This window comes from Caretta caretta, chromosome 14 (genome assembly GCF_965140235.1).
Source record: "Caretta caretta isolate rCarCar2 chromosome 14, rCarCar1.hap1, whole genome shotgun sequence".
NCBI classification, from domain to species: Eukaryota; Metazoa; Chordata; order Testudines; family Cheloniidae; genus Caretta; species Caretta caretta.
Genome location: NC_134219.1, coordinates 26,974,835 through 26,999,121, shown reverse-complemented (window position 1 = coordinate 26,999,121; position 24,287 = coordinate 26,974,835). Strand labels below are relative to the sequence as shown.

The 24,287-nt window shown below is 48.1% G+C and overlaps 1 pseudogene; it reads right to left on the bottom strand.

The window, feature by feature from the left end:
• On the bottom strand, positions 1 to 24,150 carry LOC125621517 (myosin-13-like; annotated as a pseudogene).
• Between the last annotated feature and the right edge of the window lie 137 nt (positions 24,151 to 24,287).

Sequence of the window (24,287 nt, the reverse complement as noted above, 5' to 3'; positions counted from 1 at the left end):
TCACACCCCCAATTTCAGCATCTATGGAGGGGGTGCAGGCGTGTGTGGGGGCAGAGGGGAGGCCGCGGGGCCAGGAGGGAGGCTGAGGGGGAACAGGTGTGTCTGGGGGCGAGGAGGGAGGCTGCATGGGTGCTGGGGCCAATGATCAGGTAGGACCTTGGCGAGTTAGCCTGCCAGTTCCCCCAGGCGGGGGCCGTGGAGGGGAAGGGAAAGTCTGTGTCATGGGGTTGCCACTTCCTACGCAGAGGGATGTAGTTCAGCCACCTCTGCAACAGGGAGCAGCTCAGTTGCTGCAGCTGCTGTGGTACAGACATGCCCGAGCAAGAAGCCATCGCAGGGCAGCCTAGGGCCAGCAGCTGTGATTGTCTCTCAGCTGCAGCCCCAGCCCCATGAACAGTGGATTTTCTGCTCAGGGGACCAGCACATGGGAAAAGGAGCGAGGCTGTTTTCGAGGAGGTGCCTCCTTGTGCAGGGGGAGCCAACTGTCGCCTCATCTAGGCAGGACTTGCAGCAGAAAGAGAAGGCAGGAGGGGCGTTTCCCAGCCTGACATGCCTAGTACCCTTGGATGCAGCAGGGTGAGACCAGACCGTGGGGTGGGACGGGTCAGGAGTGGGGCCGAGTTTCAGGACTTTCAGGACTTTCAAAGCTCACTACCTCTCCCGTGCTTCAAGAGTCAAGTAACTGCCATGTTGTCCCTGAAGGGCTTAAACTAGAAGACCAGAGTGACCATGGCCAAGGTGGGACTCTGAGGGAGTGTGTGTAAGGGTGCGTCTACACTGCGACGCGTAGCGTACATACCCCTGCCGTCCCTTGAGCATGGGTATAACAGCAGTGTAGAGGATGAGCCACGGCTTGGGCAAGTACAGACATGCCTGAAGCCACGGGCTCTGTACATGGCCGACAGGCTCTGTACTCACCCACGCCAGGCCTCCCCATCTGCACTGCTATTTGGAGCTGTGTGGTGTCCTGCTGCCCCCCTGCTGCAGGGAGAGACTTCTCCGGGGGAAAGGCTCCGGCAGGGGGAAGGCAGCAGGGAAAGGCTCTGGGAGGGGAGAGGCACAGGAGGGGAAAGGCTCTGGGAGAGGGGAGGAAGCCAGAAAAGGCTCTGGGAGCGGGGAGGCAGAGCAGGGAGAAGGTTCTGGGAGGGGGAAGGCAACAGGAAAAGGCTCTGGGAGGGGGGAGGCAGAGGAGGGGGAAGGCTCCGGGCGGGGGGATGCAGCAGGGAAAGGCTCCGAGATGGGGAAGGCAGCAGGGCCTTTCCCTGGTAGAGCCTTTCCTCGCTGCAGTGAAAGGTGGGGAGCTGCTGAAGCCTTTCCCCACTGTCTCACCCTGCCAGAGCCTTTCACTGACATGTGTAGCTACACACCGCAGCGCGGTCACGGTCTGCTTTTCACTGCAGCAAGTAGCTACATGCACCCTACACGCAGCTCACTGTGGTGTGTAGTGTAGACATAGCCCACATGGCTGGGAGGCTCTGGAGGTCTGAGAGGCCGGTTTCAGGACCTGGGACAGCTTGACTGCGCAGTCCCATGGCCCAAGGAGGTGCTCAGTGAAGATTTCTGAGCCTGGGCATGTGCACAAGAAGCCAGGGCTCATAACGTTAACAAATAATTGCTCTGGAAATAACTACAAAGACTCTGCTTTACTGGCTCTTCACTCTACTAAAGGTACTGATCTGCGAGTGACAGCTGAAAAGCTTTTTCCAATACCTGGTTCTTTTCTCCTTGCTACAGACTTCAGCTTTACTGGCTGCAGGCTTGTCTGGTAAGGCTGTGAACTGAGACCCTCTGAAGTATTTAGTACCTTTCTGCAAGGCTCTGGTGACACCTCATCTGGAATACGATGTGCAATTCTGGTCTTTTATGTGTAAGAAAGATTAATTCAAACTGGAACAGGTGCCGAGAAGGGCTACTAAGATGATCTGAGGCATGGAAAACCTACCTTATGAGAGGAGACTTAAGGAGCTTTGCTTGTTTAGCCTAACAAGACAAAGCCTGAGGGGAGATATGGTTGCTCTCTATAAATCCACCACAGGGATAAACGCCAGAGAGGGAGAGGAGTTATGTAAGTCAAGGGTCAATGCTGAAATGGATATGAACTGGCCATCAACAAGTTTAGGCTTGAAATTAGATGAAAGTTTCTAACCATCAGAGGAGGGAAGTTTTAGGACAGCCTGCCAAGGGCAGTAATGGGGGCAAAGAACCTAATTGGTTTCAAGACTGAGCTTGATAAATTTCTGGAGGGGATGATGTGATGAGACTGCCTACAATGGCATATGGCCCATTGGCAGCTGCTGGTAGCAAATATCTCCCATGGCTGGAGATGGGACACTATCTCTAGGTTACTGAGTTACTACGGTGGCTCTGAGTTACTACTGTGAATTCTTTCAAAGATGTCTGGCTGGTGTGTATTGCTGACACACCCTAACTGAACGCCATATTTGTGGTCGGGAAGGAATTTTTCTGCAGGTCAGATTGGCAGAGATCCTGTGGGGTTTTCATCTTTCTCTGCAGCGTGGGGCATGGGTCACTTGCTGATTTGAACTAGAGCAAATGGTGGATTCTCTATGACTTGAAGTCTTTAAATCATGATTTGAGGACTTCAGTAACTCAGCCAGAGGTTAGGGGGTCTATTACAGGAGTGGGTGGGTGAGGTTCAGCGGCCTGCAATGTGCAGGAGGTCAGACTAGATGATCACGATGGTCCCTTCTGGCCTTAAAGTCTGAGTCTATGAGTCTATAACAGTGACTAGACTCTGCCCAGACCTAGCAGGCTTGGAAGCACACGGGACCCAGTAATTGGGTACATTCGCGACAGACGGGTGACTGTACAGAGGGGGACTGGTCCACGTTGTGACTATTCTCAAGTCCACGTTCACAACCTTCTCCCTGGCTCATGAAGATTCAGTCTCTGCTGTAGAGTCCCTCCCTGCCAGCTGATGAGGATCAGTCTCTGCGCCATCCCTTCTCTAACAAGGTATCCCCTCCAGCACCTGTTGTAGGTTCTGCCCTAGCAGATGTGGGAGCAACTTGTGCTCTATCTCACATTTCACAGACCCCAGTGGGGAGTATGCTGTGTCTATGTGCCATGGCTGCAGGGGGGCTGGAACAATTTGTATAGTGGGGGTGCTGTGAGCCATTGAACCAAACTGTAAACCCTGTATAAGATGGAAGCCACTTCAAGCCAGGGGGTGTGGCAGCACCCTCTGCACCCCTAGTTCCAGCACTTATGCATGGCTGATGCCTCCAGGGGTTATTTGCTGCTGGGTGGGAGCATTTTATGCCCATTTTGTATTCACTTTGCTGAGGTGTAAGTGACAAGAGCAGGGGCAGAACAGTGGGGAGTCTGGCCGCTAGTCTATGAGTGTTGTGAAGTAGGGAGGGAAGCAGGCAGGAAAGGGGCAGTTCATTACATTTGAAGGAGTGGAAGTTACTCACAGTCTGCACTTGGAGCTGCAGGTCATTTTTCTCTTGCAGCAGGGTCACCATTTTCTCCTCCAGTTCTTTCCTTTTTGCCTCAGACTTAGCAAGCTCCTCCTTCGTTTTCTCAAACTCTTCCTTCATGTTGGCCATCTCCTTCTCAACTTCAGCACTCTTCAGCAAGGGCTGGATCTTGAAGTACAGCTTCATCCAGGGCCAGTGCTTGACGTTCATGAATGAGCGAATGTTGCATTGCAGAGTGTAGATGGATTCCCTGAAAATCCATTAAACTACAGCTTAAAGAATGCAGAGTATGGAGCCAATGGGACTTGGGTTAGGAATGAATTCCAGATATTAGAATGACAGTTTCTAAGTACCATCTAAACAGCTTTTGTGGGAGATTCATGTTGAAACCACTACATTACTGGGTGTAAACAAGATACTTCTAGTCCCCGTGGAGCTGCAATGATGGGCACTCTCTGAACAGAACACAAAGAAATGCTCTGGAACAGAAAAAACACTTCTGGACTATAACTTGTGGGGCCTTTAGAATGTGATTTCCCCAAATCTCAATGCTGCTCAGGCTAATGCTACTGAGAAGAACTGGCTGCAGCACTCCGCCTGCCCAGGGAATACAGGTTTAGAGAGGCAGTTGCCTGTTACCTTCTCTCACACATCTTCTTGAATTCTACACACATAAGATACCCTCTGCGCACAGCCTGCGTATGGGTGATGAGGCTCACAAGCTTCTCATCTCGTATCTCCTCCAGCAGACCCAGGAAACCACCCTTGAAGAATACCTGCAGCGTCATGGAGAGATACAGTATTAGTCTGGGGTCAAAGTGGGCATGCAGCCAACAGAGAAGACACAGGACATAGCAGCAAAGAAAGGATTCGTGAAGATGGCGTGAAGATCTGAAGAGCTGGAGGCATGCTGGATCCCCTTGACAGCCCTGAGTGTGCACTGACACCAGCACATGTCACTCAGTCGGAGCCTGCTCCCCATGTCACCTAGCCCTGCTGGCATGCTCTCAGAACAGCATGAGTCACTCAGCGCCCTCCGTGATCTCATGACAAACTCAAATTATTAAAGCAAAGCCCTATGATAATGCCACATCTGGCTAGGGAGCTCAAGCTGACAGCCACTAATGAGCCATCAGGGTAGGGCTCTCGCGTCCCCCGGCAGCAAGGTGACTGGGAGCCGGCCAAGTAGTTTTCTCTGGCTCTGTTCAAAGCCAGCAATGACCATGGTAAGCAAAGGGGGAGAGGGGTGCTATTACTACAGCAATGCTCACGAATTCGTAACAGCCCTTTCTGTTCTATTGCTCACCCACACGCTACCCTTCTGCAGCCCAGCACGACAGCTGAGCAGTCACACAAAAACCTGGACTGCACATTGCCAGGGAAACATACAGCGGCGCCTTCCATAAGTGCTGTTAGCTGTAGTCGTGACTGCTCCCTGTGCCCCTCACCTGTCCTCCCCCCAGTGCAGATGCTGTCTGCATCCCAAGAAGCTGCTGATGAGAGTGTGTGGGGCTGGAATGTTCCATTTTCCAGGGTTTATTTTCAATCTTTGCAGCATATCAAAGCAATTACCATGGACCATGGGAGGCTCTTCCAAAAATCAAAGTGCCCTGTGGCCAAAGGCTCCTGCTCCTGCCGCCTATGAGCTCTTGCAGGGAAAGCAAAGCAGGTTTTCTGCAAATTACCTAGGAGTCCAGTGTCACCTTAAAGACTAACAGATTTATTTCGGCATAAGTTTTGTGGGTATAAAGCTCATTTCTTCAGATGCAGGGAGTGAAAATGACAGATACAGCATAAATGTATATTGGCACATGAAGAGAAGGGAGTTACCTTACAAGTGGAGAACCAATGTTGGAGGCCAATTTAATCAGGGTGGATGTAGTCCACTCCCAATAATTAAGCTACCCCTCTGAAATTGACTAGGGTTTCTCTTGCCCATTAAAAGGCATTGTTCCTCATGAGTCTGGGACATCCAAGCCATGGAGCCTGCGTGTCAGGTGTGTCGCTGCTTTCCTGCGCACCAGCTCAGACACAGTGAAGGAGAGAGGAAGCCGTGAAGGGAGAAACAAGTCTGCCCAGAAAGGCATGTTTGGGCTCAGTGCAGGCACCGGGCACCACATCTAACATGGGCACAACCAGCATGGCTCTGTTGTGGCAATATGGCATTGCTGTTAGCAGCAGAGTTCGGAGACCAGCTGCACGCGCAGCCCTCCAGGTGGCTGCTTTCTGCTTTTGCTCTCACCCCTACTGGATTTTGTTTCCTCTTTTGATGGTGAACTTGAGTTTCCTTTTCTATGAACATTTGTAGAACTGGACTTCCTACCTTAACGTTTATAAGAAATGAATACAAGAGGGGTGTGAAAATAGCAAATCAAATCCCAGGCTCCAGTTTGGTGCAGTATTCATGAATTTTCCCCACTGTTTATTGTCATGTGTCATGCTGCCCCTCCCCAGGTGGAGGTACATGCTCACCTCTACATATGAGCATTACCTTACAGTGGCCAAATCTGTACTGACTGTGATCGACATCAATGGAGGAGAGAGGCTTTTCTGAAGCATTCTTATTGTCAATGGACTGGCCTTCGGGGATGGCTGAGGCATTCAGGATTTTGTATCTGTGGGGAAAGAAGCAGCAGGTTTTAGACAGGGTCAGGAGGACACTAATAATAAGCAGGACATTGCAGAGCGACAGGAAGGTGTGCTGCTTGGAGGTCATTGAATACGCTGTCTAACATCAAGAGGGCTTTGATTATGCAAACTGTGGGTGAACTGAACATTATGACAGGGACCACATATAACTCAATCATTCTCCACTGGAATTTGCTGGCTGTGTTATTATGTGGGTCATTAGCACCAGCAGTTAGGAAGGACACAGTGAGAACTGTCCAGTCCTTTCTTTTTCACCCTGTTACATAAACCAGAACAAGGGGACACTCGATGACTTTAAAAGGGAAGTAAATGTAAAAGCACTAAAGGAAAATACTTCTTTCCAGAATGAATACATAGCTTGCGGAACTCTTGCCCACAAAGTGATCCAGAGAAATACTGTGGCTTGGATAAAAAATGGCCTGTATAATTGTCTGACTGCTGTTAATAGTCTGTGCATTCTGCAAGATAACAGCTGGATTGGGGTAGTCCTGTCTCATGCCTAAGGGCAGGTTGCTCCTCTGCAGGGATTTTGAGGGATTTCCCGCACATAGAGCATTACTCCATTATCTATGGAATCTTTGCATACTTGGATTGACTTGCCTATTTTAATTGCTAACAAAACCAAAGAAAGTGCTTGCCTTGAAGTGCAGTTTAGGTGTCCCACTAGATCCCAACTGCATTTAAGTAGCCAATTGGCTACTGGAACAAAGTTTTCTCTGTGGTTGGCATGGAAACCGTGACTTGCTGGATCACACATCAGGGGCAGAGGACAGGGCATTTTCAGAGGCAGAGTTTTGATTCTGGGTTTGATTCTGGCCAGCTGTTATTGTGCTATGTAATGCGTGTGTATTTTTGCATACACACTCAGAGATGTTTGATAAGAGCTATTTATACATCAAATTAATGTATAAATTAAGCCTTTTTTTCACCTTTCTTTGAAGCATCAGTAACTGGCCATTTCTGCTTGGATGGACCAATAATCTGATCTAGTCTGACAGGAGATGGGATACCAGACGAGGGAGAGTCTGAAGCGGTGTGACAGATCCTATTTACCTCTCATCCCAAATGGGAGCGGTCTCTAGACACAGCAGTAATAGAAATAATCTAAGGCTAAAACCAAATAAGGATAAAAACTTGTCTGTTTCGTTCACCTGTTACATCCTGTCTGACATGTACATTGTCAACTCCCTGGGGCAGGGACTGTCAGCTGTGTTGGGCCCTACCCCAATGGGCCCTGATCCTCAATTGGGTTATAGGCACTGCCATACTGTCACTCATAGTAATAATTAAAGACACACCTTTGTTTAAAAGCAGCGTATAGGATTCTGCTTGGGAACCCCTTCCTACAAATCCAGATGCCTTCCATCACACCGCTACACTGCAGCTGGTGCATCACCAGGTGATGGTCCATTATACCTTAAACGAGATAAAACAGCAATGACTGTCAACATGTGCACACAGGCGCTTCTCATTCCAAAGGATCCCAAACTGATCAGCACTCAGAAATCTCTCCTTCTACTGAAATGCAGCCACCTCAAGGGCAAAAGACAGCAGCTGTCTAACCATGAGACTGCACAATGCCTAGGACAGGAAGCGAAGATGAAGGGAGGATCACACTGAAGCTGCAGAGGAAAGTTTGAGTAGCAACTGCTCAAGGTGCGAGTTGTACAAGACATTAGGGCTGGCACAACCCCCCCTTGCAAAGAGTGGCTGGGAATCTCCATTGGCTGCAAATTAATGGGGACGGAGCTCATCTCAAAGATAGCAGAACCAGGCCTAGCCTAGAAACTGCCCTAAGAGGCCAGCTGAGATCTCCCTACCTACCATTAGGGTATCCCCATTGGGTGTGCAGAGCTGGCTCAGTGCCTTAACGTACAGGGTGCGTCAGGAATAAGGGTTGTGTGGGGAAGGGGGCATGACTGGGGTACACTGTGCCTTGGGAATCCTCCACAGAGTGGAAGGGCCTGTGGGGGCCATGGCAGCCAGTGTGAATGTGTAAGATTTGGCCACTAGTGGAGTGTGACAATATGTGATCTCTGGTCAGTTTATTAGCATGTGTGTAGGTTCTTTTATTGTTTTTAATATATTTTCTCTGTAATGCTTTTATCTCAAGAATAAATGTGCTTTCTTAGACAGAGCTGGGTGGTAACTTAACTGTGGCAATTACCCTGTTTGTAGTCTTCAAAGAGAAAGCAAAGAGGAGCAGGCTGGCTTAGGCAGTCTGACTTTGTTGGGGAGGTCACAGTATAGAGAGGGAGCTAAGCAGCCTGGAAATACCCGGTCAGTAGGGTCTGCCCAGGAGATGTGAAGGCTGGAGATCTGAAAGCCTAGAGTGGATCCCTTGCTGGACCACAGAGGGGGAATACAGTTGCCATTGCCCTGTACGGTGACATACTCAACCCACTCCCCTATCCCACACATACGCATCCTGCTCACTCCTGGCCAGATACCCCTCCGTATATACGCACCCCTTGTGGTACACTGCTCCAGCCCCTGGCATCTCATAGAATATAAGGGTTGGAAGGGACCTCAGGTGGTCATCTAGTCCAACCCCCTGCTCAAAGCAGGACCAATCCCCAATTAAATCATCCCAGCCAGGGCTTTGTCAAGCCTGACCTTAAAAATATCTAAGGAAGGAGATTCCACCACCTCCCTAGGTAACGCATTCCAGTGCTTCACTACCCTCCTAGTGAAAAAGTTTTTCCTAATATCCAACCTAAACCTCCCCCACTGCAACTTGAGACCATTAGTCCTTGTTCTGTCATCAGCTACCACTGAGAACAGTCTAGAGCCATCTTCTTTGGAACCCCCTTTCAGGTAGTTGAAAGCAGCTATCAAATCCCCCCTCATTCTTCTCTTCTGCAGACTAAACAATCCCAGTTCCCTCAGCCTCTCCTCATAAGTCATGTGTTCCAGACCCCTAATCATTTTTGTTGCCCTTCGCTGGACTCTCTCCAATTTTTCCACATCCTTCTTGTAGTGTGGGGCCCAAAACTGGACACAGTACTCCAGATGAGGCCTCACTAATGTCAGATAGAGGTGAACGATCACGTCCCTCGATCTGCTGGCAATGCCCCTACATATACATCCCAAAATGCCATTGGCCTTCTTGGCAACAAAGGCACACTGACTCATATCCAGCTTCTCGTCCACTGTAACCCCTAGGTCCTTTTCTGCAGAACTGCTGCCAAGCCATTCTGTTCCTAGTCTGTAGCGGTGCATGGGATTCTTCTGTCCTAAGTGCAGGACTCTGCACTTGTCCTTGTTGAACATCATTGATTTCTTTTGGCCCAATCCTCTAATTTGTCTAGGGCCCTCTGTATCCTATCCCTACCCTCCAGCATATCTATCTCTCCTCCCAGGTTAGTGTCATCTGCAAACTTGCTGAGGGTGCAATCCACACCATCCTCCAGATCATTTATGAAAATATGGAACAAAACCGGCCTGAGGACCGACCCTTGGGGCACTCCACTTGATACCGGCTGCCAACTAGACATGGAGTCATTGATCACTACCTGTTGAGCCCGACAATCTAGCCAACTTTCTATGCACCTTATAGTCCATTCATCCAGCCCATACTTCTTTAACTTGCTGACAAGAATACTGTGGGAGACCGTGTCAAAAGCTTTGCTAAAGTCAAGGAACAACACGTCCACCACTTTCCCCTCATCCACAGAGCCAGTTATCTCGTCATAGAAGGCAATTAGATTAGTCAGGCATGACTTGCCCTTGGTGAATCCATGCTGACTGTTCCTGATCACTTTCCTCTCGTCTAAGTGCTTCAGAATTGATTCCTTGAGGACATGCTCCATAATTTTTCCAGGGACTGAGGTGAGGCTGACTGGCCTGTAGTTCCCAGGATCCTCCTTTTTCTCTTTTTTAAAGATGGAAGGAAAGGGATAATCCTGTCCCTAAGGCTCAATTGGAGACCAACTGCAGCATTCAGCCACATTTTCCTCCTTTTGATTCCGTTCCACAGCCACTCACACAGGTTCTGCACATGTGACTGTTCCCAGGGAGCTAATTTGTGGCCTAGAGATGAGCTTAATTTAAATCAAGAAACCAAATGTGTTGCATGCCTAAATGGAATTTGTTTCAGGTGAAAGCCAAAGCCCATTAAAAGATGAAACTCACTGACCAGGGAACAGAAACACCATGTGACTTCCATAACCAGAGTTTTCAAGTAATCCCAGATTGGAATGTGTTTGAGAAAGCGACCCGCCAAACAGTTCTAAATGGTAGGAATGGTAAAAATTTGGAGGGAGCTGTAAACGAATGTTAAACTGTATTATAATGTTCAGCCACTGGGTGGAGCCTGTATAACATACTTAATTTCATTGTTTGCTGCATTGTTGTAGCCATGTTGGGCCCAGGACATTAGAGAAACAAAGTGTGTGAGGTCCTATGTTTTGTTGGACCAACTTCTGCTAGTGAAAGAGACTAGCTTTCAAGCTACCACAGAGCTCTGCTTCAGGACCATGTAAGCTCAAAAGCTTGTTTCTTTCACCAACAGAAGTCGGTCCATGTCATAAATATAAAGGGAAGGGTAAACACCTTTAAATCCCTCCTGGCCAGAGGAAAAACCCTTTCACCTCTAAAGGGTTAAGAAGCTAAGACAACCTTGCTGGCACCTGACCAAAATGACCAATGAGGAGACAAGATAGTTTCAAAGCTGGAGGGGCGGGGGAAACAAAGGGCTCTCTCTGTCTGTTTGTTGCTTTTGCTGGGACCAGAGCAGGAATGCAGGTCAGAACTCCTGTAAAAAGTCAGTAAGCAATCTAGTTAGATATACGTTATACTCTATTTTAGATATATGTTAGATTCTGTTTTGTTTTGTTTGTTTTGTTAGATTCTGTTTTGTGCTGGAAATGGCCAACTTGATTATGATGCACATTGTAGGGAGAGTGGTCACTTTGGATGAGCTATTACCAGCAGGAGAGTGAGTTTGTGTGTGTATGGGGGTGGGGGGGGTGAGAAAACCTGGATTTGTGCTGGAAATGGCCAACTTGATTATGATGCACATTGTAGGGAGAGTGGTCACTTTGGATAAGCTATTACCAGCAGGAGAGTGAGTTTGTGTGTGTGATTTTTTGAGGGGGTGAGAGAACCTGGATTTGCGCAGGAAATGGCCCACCTTGATTATCATACACATTGTGAAGAGAGTGGTCACTTTGGATGGGCTATTACCAGCAGGAGAGTGAGTTTGTGTGGGGGAGGCGGAGGGTGAGAAAACCTGGATTTGTGCTGGAAATGGCCCAACTTGATGATCACTTTAGATAAGCTATTACCAGCAGGACAGTGGGGCGGGAGGAGGTATTGTTTCATGGTCTCTGTGTGTATATAATGTCTTCTGCAGTTTCCACGGTATGCATCCGATGAAGTGAGCTGTAGCTCATGAAAGCTCATGCTCAAATAAATTGGTTCGTCTCTAAGGTGCCACAAGTACTCCTTTTCTTTTTGCAAATACAGACTGACATGGCTGTTACTCTGAAACCTGTTTTGTTTAAATGGCTGATAAAATAAGTTGTGCTGAATGGAATGTATATTTCCGTTTTTGTGTCTTTTTGTAACTTAAGGTTTAGCCTAGAGGGATTCTCTATGTTTTGAATCTGATTACCCTGTAAGGTATTTACCATCCTGATTTTACAGAGGGGATTCTTTTACTTTTTCTTTAATTAAAATTCTTCTTTTCAGAACCTGATTGCTTTTTCCTTGTTCTTAAGATCCAAGGGTTTGGGTCTGTATTCACCTATGCAAATTGGTTATGATTTTTATCAAGCCTTCCCCAGGAAAGGGGGTGTAAGGCTTGGGGGGATTTGGGGGAGAAAGATGTTTCCAAGTGGGCTCTTTCCCTGTTATATTTGTTAGACGCTCGGTGGTGGCAGCAAAAGGTAAAATAGTTTGTACCTTGGGGAAGTTTTAACCTAAGCTGGTAAAAATAAGCTTAGGGGGTTTTTCATGCAGGTCCCCACATCTGTACCCTAGAGTTCAGAGTGGGGAAAGAACCTTGACAGTCCATTACAATGATAGTACCTCACCCACCTTGTCGTTCTAATATCTCACAGCAGCCATTCAAGGCGGTGCATTAAAATGTCTTATACCGACCATACCTCTGGTATATCTCTCTGGGAAGGAAGCCGTGTAACCAGTCCATATCTTGGACAAGAAACTGACCTCCTAGTAGCAGCCCTGCAAACTACCATGAACAAGGTGTCCATAACAAGTCTTGATCCCATTGACTGCCCTGGGACCTGACCTATTGACAGCCCTAGGACCTGACTTTCACCCTCTGTCCATAGAACAGGAAGCAGGGACAGCACCAATATGCTTCTCTCCCATGCATCAGCCATATCCTGGAGAGGCCACGGCTAGGTGAGAGGAAAGGTATTCCCCATGGCCCCTGCTGACAGCAGGCGGGGAACATTGCTGCGAACATTCCCCCAGAGTATGTCAACCCAGGTGCCGCACTGCCTGACAACTCTACCTTCTGTGCCATCCGGTTCCGCCTGCTCCTCTCGTTGCTTCTGTTTGAACTTTAAGTTCCCATAATGCATGACTGCCCCTGTCATCTTGTAGATTCCCACCTTCTCCTCAGGGTTGAAGCCCAGGATTTCAATGGCACTCTGTGTAGAGGAACCAGGACCGTCAAACAGCACAAGGGTTCAAATAGACAGTTGCACAGTAAACCACTTGGGGCAGGGCTTTGACAGGAAAATGGGCCTTACCCTAGGTTGGGTTCCCTGCACACAACCACCCTCAGCATCTTGCTTGGCCAATGCCTGTCCTGGTGCTTGCCAGGAGCTGTGAGGGAGGGAGTGCGGCAAGCCTAAAAATATCTTTTGTTTTAATTCCAATTCTCCTTGTGGTCAGGTGAAAGTAGCCCGAGCTCCTTACACTTCTGCCCTGTCAAGAGACAGCAGGGACTACTGTCAATCAGCAGTAAGGGCGAGATATAATTTTCTGACTGCAATGATCATTAGATGCCACTGGGGGGCGAAAAAGACCACGTCCGGGGCTCTTCGCAGCCAAGTTTTCCCAGGTAATACAGCAGTACTTCAGAGTTACGAACACCAGTGTTATGAACACCAGAGTTACGAACTGACCAGGCAACCGCATACCGCATTTGCAATGGGAAGTAAACAATCAGGCAGCAGCAGAGACACACACGCACAAAACGCAAATACAGAACAGTCCTCTGTTAAATGTAAACTACTAAAAAAAAGGGAAAGTAGCATTTTTCTTCTGCATAGTAAAGTTTCAAAGCCGTATTAAGTCTGTGCTCAGTTGTAAACGTATGGAAGAGCCACCGTAATGTTTTGTTCAGGGTTACGAACATTTCAGAGTTATGAAGAACCTGCATTCCGGAGGTGTTCGTAACTCTGAGATTCCACTGCAGCTGAAATAGCATCTTAAGCAGTAAGGCAGCAATGTATGGGACCCTGGCAGCCCTTCCCCTCCATGAATCAGAGACCCAACATCACAGCCCTCCCCTTCCTGTGTCCCTGCCAGGTGCAGCAGTACTGCAGGCTGCACTGTGGATGGAGCAGATGCAAGCTGCCCATTGGGGCAAGGACCATCTGCTCCGCGTTTCTACAGCACCTAGCACAGGAAGATCCTGGTCAGGACAGGGCTCTGAGGTGCTTTGGTAATACAAATCACAACGACTGGCAGCGCAGAAAGGGGATGGATCTGCACCTGCATTCTGCTAGTGCTGTTATTGCCTTTCAGACCATGCAGCTCCATCCTGTTCAGGTTACAGAAAGCCTCTCTTCCACGTGTTGCTGAGGGTCCTGTGTGTGACTGTAAAGCGGGTGTGTGGGAGATAGGGAACCGGAGGGCTGGGTGGCACCATTTCCCAGGACCTAGCAGCCCCTGCAGTTTTGGGCCAGCTCTCACTTCTCCAATCCATCAGTCTCATGCACCGTATAAAATGTCTGTTAGTCAAACTCCTCCCTCGACTCAGGGGCCATGCAGAGCTGTGATGCAAACCAAGGGCTTGTGCACATGCTATGTCAGGGGTGTCTTAACCCATGGGTAAGGCACTTACTTAGGATGTGGAATACCAGCGTTCAAACCCTAACTCTAAAGCAGCAACTGGAGCTCAGCTTTCCCCACTAGGAGCACCTACTCAGAAGACCGTAGGCTATGGTCCTCTCCGTCTCACCTCCTGCAGGTGTTCCACTTTGTACAAGTACAGAAATATTCATTGCTGTAGATGTGAGTGAGCATGACTCTATAGCCTGGTGACTGAGGCACTACGATAGCCCAGATCAGATCTGCCTGGAAGTTAGGAGACATGTGGATCCTGACCTGAGCTTTGCAGCTTGGGCCCATGTGTCATATTAACAGGTGCTGGGCCTTGGACAAAAGTTTGGTGAGCAAGATACGTTTTTGGATAAAACTGGAGGCCAAACAGCGAATGAGTAACAATGTGTCCAGGCTGAAAAGGGTTTTGTCCTCTGAGCTGGTTGGGCAGCAGATCTATGGCACATCAGTGCAGCAGAAAGGGGACAAAACCCTGGTAGTCCAGCACATGAACCAGGAGAAGGGTTTAGGAGTTATTAGGAAAAATCCTTTTGAAACCATCTTCCCACAACACAAATGCAGTAATGAAGTCACACAGAGTACGAGATTGGATTGCAAAGGGGCAGAACCAAAGATTACACTGCTATTGGGCCAAATCCATTCCTCGTGTGACTTTGTGGTGCTCGCTGGATTTCTGCAAGGGATAGCTCTGACCCCATGCAATGCCAAAGGGCTTGCTAGACCCTGTTGCTTCCTATCTGTGCATGAGCTGATTTTCACCTCAGTAGCAAAGGGGAAGCTCTGGGGCGACTTTTTCAATATTATGAAAAGGTCTGATAATGTTGGGTGGGGCAAGGGCCATCTCCTCCTCCCTCCCCGCCCCTGCCCACTGCCAAAGAAGTGCTCAGATCTAGGGACAGAGTATCCATATGGGTCACCAGGAGGAGAGGGGGGCTGCATTTGTGTTAGTGCCCTCCCCTGTTATTGGGCTGGAGGCAGGCACCATGGTTACGTCCTCCAGACGGTGCTTCGCCGGAGGGGGCAGACTGGTGAGCACAAGGGGGGCTTCTGGCCTTAACATCCATGGATCTTCACATTTAGTGAAGTCAGTGGAACTCCTCTTGTGTGTAAGCGTGAACGGGATCATGCCCCAAAGGGCCTAGATCTGGGAGGTGCTGAGTGCCTTCTACCCCACTTATATGCCAGGGGAGACATGTGCCCCCAGCACCTGTGAAGAGCATGAGTGGTCTGTAGTACAAGGAGCAGGACTGATGGGGGCAGGAAGGTGGGGTCAATGGTCAGCATTTCGGCCCGATGGTCCAAATATGTCTAATTCCCCTGCTATACATATTATTAATGATTTGTATTACCAAGCACCTAGGAGCCTCTGCCAGGTGCTGTACAGCCACAGAGAGAAGTGATGCTCCCTGCCCCGCTATGATACTCACATCTGTAGCCATCAGCTCCTCACTGTCATCGATGTTGGCGACAGTGAGTTCACCCTGGCTCACATAGGGGAAGTCGTAGCGGTTGGTGGAAATGAGAAGAAGATCTGCAAACAAACAACATGTCATTAGCTTCAGAGTCACAAGCCCAGCAGAATGGCTACACGGTTCGAATGCCATCGAACTAAACACAGCATGGCCAGCACTTACCAATGAGCTCAGGCTTCTTACTGGACATTATCTGGTAAAAAATATGATAACTCCTTTCACTAGCCAACTGAAATGTTACCTGGGATTTCTCCAGGAGATCTAACAGGGCAAAAAGTCAGACAGAGTTATTGTCCCAGGCGAATTCGTTACCAATACTGTTCAAATACTGCCCGTAAGAGCTTGCTGCCACTCACAAGTTTCAATATCTGCTGAAGCCAGCTTCCCTGTGGTCCCAAAGTGGATCCGGATGAATTTGCCCTATTGAATGATACAAACCCAACTTATACAATTATACCAACACACATGCTGTGCACTGAGCAGCTACAGCAATCAGTGTATTTCATGTGGGATATGTTCTCTGCCTCCACTCCAACAATTGAAATGAACTCACAAAGCGCGAGGAGTTGTCGTTCCTCACTGTCTTGGCATTGCCAAAGGCCTCCAGGAGCGGGTTGGCCTCGATTATTTGATCCTCCAGGGTTCCCTAGGTGCAGTACAAAGACTTCCAGTTAAATCTTGTAGTCACTTCAGGTGGAACTTTGGAAAGGAAATATTACAAACCAAGCACCTGCAGATTCCATGACATCCCTCTTGGCTCTGGCTCAGTGAGGTCTTTAAGTACACACCCAACAGTAAGCCTGCAAGTAGTCCCACTGACTTCAGTGGAGACCTGCTGAGAACCAGCCACTTCCTTAAGCATCTTAGCTGAACCAGGGCCCACTATGGACGTTTGCCATTACGTACCCACATGCTCACTGCCATTAATGAATGGGAAGTTCAGGGTTATGCTGGGATTTTCAAATCTGCCTTGGGGAATCAGGCTACCCACTCCCACTTGCTGATGTCCAGTGGAAGGTGGGCATCTTTCACGATCCCAGATGCCACCAACCACAGCAGTCACGCAGGTGTGCCTCATCCCCTCCCCCAGGACACAGCAGTCCCAAAGGTGAACGTTGCCCCCCCATGCACACAGCAGTCATGCAGGTGTGTGTTACCCTCCCCACACGCACACAGCAGTCCTGTAGGCATGCTATACCCCTCCACACACAGCAGTCCCATAGGCATGCTGTACCCCACATGCACACAGCTGTCCTGTAGGCGTGCTATATCCCACAGGGACTTTAGGCTAAAAAACCCTCAGACACTAAACAGTGAATTTAAATATTAGAAGCAGAAGAAATTTCAAAACCGTTGGGAAGGCACAGGAATAATGCACTAATGTAGTGAGCCTAAAGTGGAGAGGAGGCAGGGTTGTTTAACCAGTGGGGCTGCTGGTCACTAAGGCCTTCACATCAAAAGAATATATATGAAAATCTGTATGTGGCCCAGAGGCTACTCAACAGAGTCCAAGCAGGCATGTACCTCCTCGCCCCAAGTTGAAAAGGGACTAGGAAGGCAAGGAGTGACCCAGCTGTGGCCAAAGGGCAAGGTTGAAGAGGGTGTTTGACCTGAAGAGAGGTCATTCTGACAATGGAAATGCAGCCCTAAGTGAGGCACTGGTAGGAAGGAAATTAGGAGGCTCAGATGGAATTTGAGGAGCAAATGCCAAAGATATAAAATCGGACTTCAAGCATTGCTGTTCTTCATCAGAAGCAGGAAGCCTCTGTGAGAAGCTTTGGGTCCACTGGTCCACCTAGGAGCAATTAAGGAGGACAAAGATATTGCCGAGAGGCTAAATAATTGCTTTGCATCAGCCTTCACCACAAAGGATACAGGGAGATACCTGCTCCTTTTGGTAATAAGGATGAGGTTCGCTCAGGGATGGAGGTTTCAAAAGAAGATTTGTTGGAACAAACCAATACATTAAAGAGCACCAGGTCACCAGGAGCTTAACAATGAAACACCTGAGCTGCTAACAAATCATTTGGAGTCTCATTAACCTCAGCTCCTTTGCTGGAGTGTTGGAGGGTAGCAAATGTTGTTGCTAAAATTAGAGGCCTCAGGGTGCCCCTGGGAATTACAGAGCAGGAAATGTTACTCTGGTATCAGCTGAGCAAGGCCTTTGTCAAAGTCCCTCACAAGACACTCTTAGCCTGTTAAGGAAACTGATGGCCAGATGGTGGCCATGACTCCCCAAGGGCATAGGGTGTCAGGCTCCCTGGTGCCAGCTACCTGCATTGCAGCTGGAAGCCTGGGGGAGGAGAGTAGCCTCCTCTGAACCCCTGCCCCATGCAGTACATTCTTCACCAGGCATCGTCACTGGCTGCTTCTTGGGCTACTCTTGGGGCAGCACAGCAGTACATGGCAAAGAATGGACTGACCCTGGAGACGGGAGATAAACAAGATATAAAACATGATCAGGGTAAAGAAATAGTGCTCAGTAGAGAGCGGCAGGCAGGCTGAACAGAAAAGCCCATTTGCAAGCTACATGTCGGATGCTGTTATGCTACCAGGTGCCCTGGTATTGTTGAGACGGAGCCAGTATTCCAGTCCGTCTAACCGGAAGATTTCAGACCGGAATAAACTCAGCAGAGGGCAGAGCAGGTTGTTGTGCGTCTGAGAGGCTCCTACTTCTCCTTTACATTCAGTGCATGCTGCACAGCCTCCAGCTCGAGTTGAGATCAGCACCTACCTGGAGAGCAGCTGGCGAAAGCTGAGCTCAGGCAGGCCTGCAGAGATGCTGGTGGGAAGTGGGAAGTGCTTCTGAAGAACTCGCTAACCTCATCACAGCCTGACAATCCAAGGCATCGGCCTCAGATTGCTAAGAGTCTCCTTGGACTCTGCCCTGCCTTTGGACACTCAAATAGTCGTGGAGCCAAAACCCCTTTGGTCTGAGCCCCTTTCTCTCTGACCACGGCAATCCACGTCCTGGTGCACCTGGGCCTGGTTAATGCTGTTCTCTGTATTTCCTAATACACTGCTCCCTCACTGGCTCCTCACTGAACAAAATCCAGTTTGTGGTTGATGTCCTGACTCTGAAACCATAGGCGCCGACTCCGTGGGTGCTCCGGGGCTGGGAAAAATTAGTGGGTGCTCTGCACAGGCACCGATTCCGTGGGGGTGGGGGCGGGGGTTAGCACCCAGTGGACAGTGGGGAAGTTGGCGCCTATGTCTGAAACCCTGCATGGAATGGTCCCAGCTACCAGCGGTGCCCATCAGGGGCAGTTGGGGGGTAAATGCCCATGCCCTGTTCAGAGTCCTGTAGGCCACAGAGCTGGGGGGCCAGGGCCCGACCACTTTTACACAAGGTCCCGTACTAAAGCAGTACAGCTGCTCTGGTACAGTCCAGAGCGTCGCCGCGTGGAAAGTTGGCCCAGCCACCCCTGCGTTGCAGCAGAGCGGGACTGAGCCAAATGGTGTTGTGACCTGGCACATGGGGAGTCTGTTCCCGTAGGGCAGAGCCTGGGGGGTCTGCTGAGACCTCGACTCCAGGCAGCCTTGGCTCATGCACTATGTGAGTAAGAGGGGAGACTCCCCATCCAAGGGAGACTTGGGGTCTCTGCAAGGAGGTGGATGAGCGGGGACAGAAACAGGGTCCCTGCCAGGAGCAGGGGACAGGGACCAGAATTTGCCTCCCTCCCACCCCTGAAATATCTGAATTGACACCACTGCCATCTACCTCACAACCCTCCCTTCACAACCACAAGCTTCCAGAGCAGCTGCGTTTTGCTCGACTATAGATATCGTCGACCAACAGAGGGCACCTGATGCTCTTGGGAAACAGAGCCTCCATGACTAGAACTCACTGCCAGGTGAAATAAGAGTGGCCACTAACCTCAGCGCATTCAGAGCTAAATGCAGCCACTAGAGAGTCCATACTGGCCCCCAAGCCCCATCTCTTCTGTTTTCCCTGGACAGGCGTGTGCTGAAACAAAGCACGGGAAGGGGATGCTACAGATCTACCTGCATTTTGCTGGGCTGCTGATCTTTCTTCTTCTCCACAGCAACTGCAATTGTTGCAAAGTACGGGATGACACGCTTGGTGTTCACAGTCTTCCCAGCACCAGATTCTCCGCTGTTAGGAGAAAAAAGTATGCACTTGTAAAAAAAATTAAATCTATTCTTCCTATCCTTCCATCTTACTCACAGGTACTGGAATATACTCACGTTATCAGGATTGACTGGTTATCACGCTCTGAGAATAAAATGGTACAAAGAGCTATCAAATGGGCTGCAGTGCACCGAAAGCCAAACTCTGTTCTATCTCCACCCGCACAGGCTCCACCAAACCAAGAGACTCTGGCTGTGGGAGTGATTTTAATGTTTCGTTTCCAAAGTTGTGGTCGAAGCTGAGGAAACACCACACTTGGCTGGAGCTTGGATGTGCAGAAGGGGCCAGTTGCAGAGCTGACTGGGCTGGAGTTAGTTGTTCACAAGACTCTGGGTTTTCTATCAATATTTAAAATATTTATTGACTTAGAGTCAAATTCCCTGCCCTGCTCTGTCCCTAGCTCCCATCTGGAATATGACACGTCTCTGTGCTCAGTTGCAGGGCAGGCTCTTCGGGACCGCTGCCAACTGGTGCTGTTCGAGTAGTACCCAAGCTGTTCTAACCTACACTGGAGCTAGGGCTGGTCAAAGAATTGGGGAGCTGTAACCAGTTCCTTGATGCCCCCCTTCTCTGCGGCACTGAACATTAACCCCTCAGGCCCTGATTCTGCCTCACTTAGATATGCAGAGCAGTGCCAAAGTCTGAACTGTCAGGATATGCCTAAGTATTTGCTTAGGAAGTCAGGATTTCTTGCTCTAGGCAGAAAATATCCTTCCTAGCCTGTATTAGCTTGACAACTCCCAGAAAAGCTAAACTTTCTGGCAGAGGGGATGGCTAACGTCATGATATTAGCGTGGTCTCAAGCCCATTTCCTCTAGGAGTCCCCAGGCAGCAGCCAAACACAGATGAGCCAAGATTCTAACTCCTCATGAGGGAAGCCATTATTTGTCTCCCCATTTTATAGATGGAGAGACAAAGGTTAGAGAAGGGAAGTGACTTGTCCAAGCTGACTCAGTGAGCTACTGGAAAAGCTGAGCCTAGAAACTAGAGGTGGGGGAAAATTTTGGACAAATAATTTGCCAAAAATGCAGTATTGGTGGACCCCAAGCTAGTCACAAACTTGACCTGATAGTTTCAGCTTAGAAAAAGGTTTTCAAACCATGAATCGATCCCACTTTATAACCTTTAGCCCAGTGGTTACAGCAGTTTCCTAGAATGTGGGAGACCCAGGTCTGAATCCCCACTCTGGAGCAGAGACTTAAGTGCACAGCTTCTGCCTCCCAAGAGAGCAGCCTAACCAGCAGGCTATACTGGGGTTGGGGCCTCTTAATCTTGCCTGTTGCAGCTGTTCAACTTTGAATACATTCTTAAATGTTTATTGGGCCAGAAGGAAAGAGAATGGCTCTGTACCCTGGTGATTAAGTGACTCCTCAGGAAGGTAGGAAATATGGAGTCAAATCATCTTGCTGCCTGATTCAGAGCTGAGTACCTTCATCACCAGGCTATGGTCTCTCACTTTGGTCCAATGAATAGTGAAATCTTTATGCTTAAATGTTGAGTTCTGTTAACTGGGCAGCCAGCCCTGCACAAAGCTGCAAAATACTAGGCTTTTCCCCTCCAGATAAATGACTCACCAGTTAACATGAACTGATAGGCATTGTCAGAGATGGAGAAGATGTGGGGTGGGGCCTCTTGACGCTTCTTGCCCCTGTAGCCAGCCACCACTTCTGGGTTATACACTGGCAGCCACTTGTAGGGGTTGACAGTGACACAGAAGAGGCCTGAGTAGGTCTGTACAAAGAAGAATGGAACGACTGTTAGTTCTCATGTGCCCATGAGAATTAAATATCTTTATTCAGAAAAGAAGTTTTAAAAATCGGTTTACTTAAATCATCCAGGCTGCGTAATGTTCTTTGAGGTTATACAAGACAGCGAGCTCATGGAGGTGAGTCATCATCACCATGTCCTCGATTTTATCGTATTTGGGAGGATACCTTTTGTAGTGATAATCAAGGTGGCCATTTCCAGCAGTTGACAAGAATGTCTGAGGAACAGTGGGGTGGGGGGACTAAACGTGGGGAAATAGTTTTACTTTGTGTAATGACGCATCCACTCCCAGTCTTTATTCAAGCCTAAGTTAATTGTATCCAGTTTGCGAATTAATTCCAATTCAGCAGTCTCTCATTGGAGTCCGTTTTTGAAGGTTTTTTGTTGAAGAATTGCCACTTTTAGGTCTGTAATCTAGTGACCAAAGAGATTGAAGTGTTCTCCGACTGGTTTTTGAATGTTATAATTCTTGACATCTGATTTGTATCCATTTATTCTTTTACGTAGAGACTGTCCAGTTTGACCAATGTACATGGCAGAGGGGCATTGCTGGCACATGATGGCATAGATCACATTGGTGGATGTGCAGGTGAATGAGCCTCTTACAGTGTGACTGATGTGATTAGGCCTTATGATGGTGTCCCCTGAATAGAAATGTGGACACAGGTGGCAACGGGCTTTGTTGCAAGGATAAGTTCCTGGGTTAGTGGTTCTGTTGTGTGGTGTGTGGTTGCTGATGAGTATTTGCTTCACATTGGGGGGCTGTCTGTAAGCAAGGACTGGTCATTACACAAAGTAAAACTATATCCCCATGTTTATTCCCCCCTCCCCTGCCACACACCATTCCTCAGACATTCTTGTCAACTGCTAGAAATGGCCTACCTTGATTATCACTACAAAAGTTTCCCTATAAAGGGAATTATATTTTTAGAAAGGAATCTATCAAAGTGTATTATGAAGTCAATCTGCCCTTCATAGGAATGTCAAAAAGAGAGAACCCGTGCAGAGAACCGGCAAGAATGATCAGAGGTCTCTCTCTTGAAATTTATGTTGTTCTTGTTTTGGTTAATTTTCTATCCAACTTTGAGCAATTTAACATACTATTTCAGAAAGAAAAAAGATCATAATTTTAAGTCAAACACACAGATTCTTTTCTCATGTCAGATAAAATTTTGAGCACCACATTTTCAAAGCTGAATACAACTGTCTCTGAAAAATATAACCGTGCCTACTGAAAATGAACATTTGCAGGCCCAAACCCGGACATTGTGCACTCAAATGTAGTTCAATAACGTAGGTAACTGGGACAAACTGATGGGTTGGATTTTAGTGATGTGTAAAGAGATGCATAATTTGTAAAATCATCATATAAATAATACCGACTGAAATGTGTAACTCTGAGCGGACCCCTTCTGTGTAAGGTGAATGAAACATCGCTGCATAAGATGTCTTTCCTGGAGACGAGTATCATATAGAACTTTTTTCCTGTACTATACTACTACTGGGTTATAGCAATAAACCTGACTGATATTGGTTATTTGGTCTCTTGAATATATTTTATAACAAACCAAACTGTGGTCAAGCAATTTAGTTGGGGATTGGTCCTGTTTTGAGCAGGGGGTTGGACTAGATGACCTCCTGTGGTCCCTTCCAACCTGGATATTCTATGATTCTATGAATTGACTATGCAATTTATGAACAGCAAGCAATTTGTAAACATCTGGAGGATAAAAGGGTAGTAAAGAATAGTCAAGATGGATTTGTAAAGAACAAATCATGCCAAAACAACTTAATTTCTTTCATTGATGGGATCATTGACCTAGTGGATAGGGACAAAGCTGTAGACATAATATATTTTGATTTTAGTGAGACTTTTGACACAATCCCACACGACATTCTGATAAGAAAACTAAGGAAATGTGGTCTAGATGAAATTACTATGAGGTGGGTGTAAAACTGCTTGAAAGACCATACTCAAAAAGTACTTATTGATGATTCACTGTCAAACTGGGAGGATGTATCTAGTGGAGTCCCATAGTGGTCTGTCCTGGGTGCATAGGATCATAGAATCATAGAAGATTGGGGTTGGAAGGGACCTCAGGAGGTCATCTAGTCCAAACCCCTGCTCAAAGCAGGAGCAACCCCAACTAAATCATCCCAGCCAGGGCTAACATTATTCTGGGGTATATTAACAGGAACACTTTATGTAAGGCACAGGAGAAAATTGTCCTGCTCTACTTGGCACTAGTGAGGCCTTAGCTGGAATACCATGCCCAGTTCTGGGTGTCAAAAGAGATGGATAAACTGGGGAGACTCCAGGGGAGCAACAAAAGTAATAAAAAGCTTAGGAAACCTGACCTGTGAGGAAAGGTTACAAAAACTAGGCATGGTTAGTTTTGAGAAAAGGAGACTGAGGGGGGAACCTGATAATAGTCTTCAAATATGTTAAGAGCTGTTCTAAAGAGGACAGTGATCAGTTGTTCTCCATGTCCACTGAAGGTAGGAGAAGAAGTAATGGACTTTAATCAACACCGAGATTAGACATTAGGGAAAGCTTTCTAACCATAAGGCTAGATAAGTACTAGAAGGGGGTTACCAAGGGCAGTTGTGGTATCCCCATCATTGGAGGTTTTGAAGATCAGGCTGGACAAGCATCTGTCAGGGATGGCTTTAGACAAAAGACTCAAGTTAATGGTCTGTTGATGAAGAGGCCCGTCAATCCAGTTATCCAGAGGGAAGGAAACAACATTGGAGCCT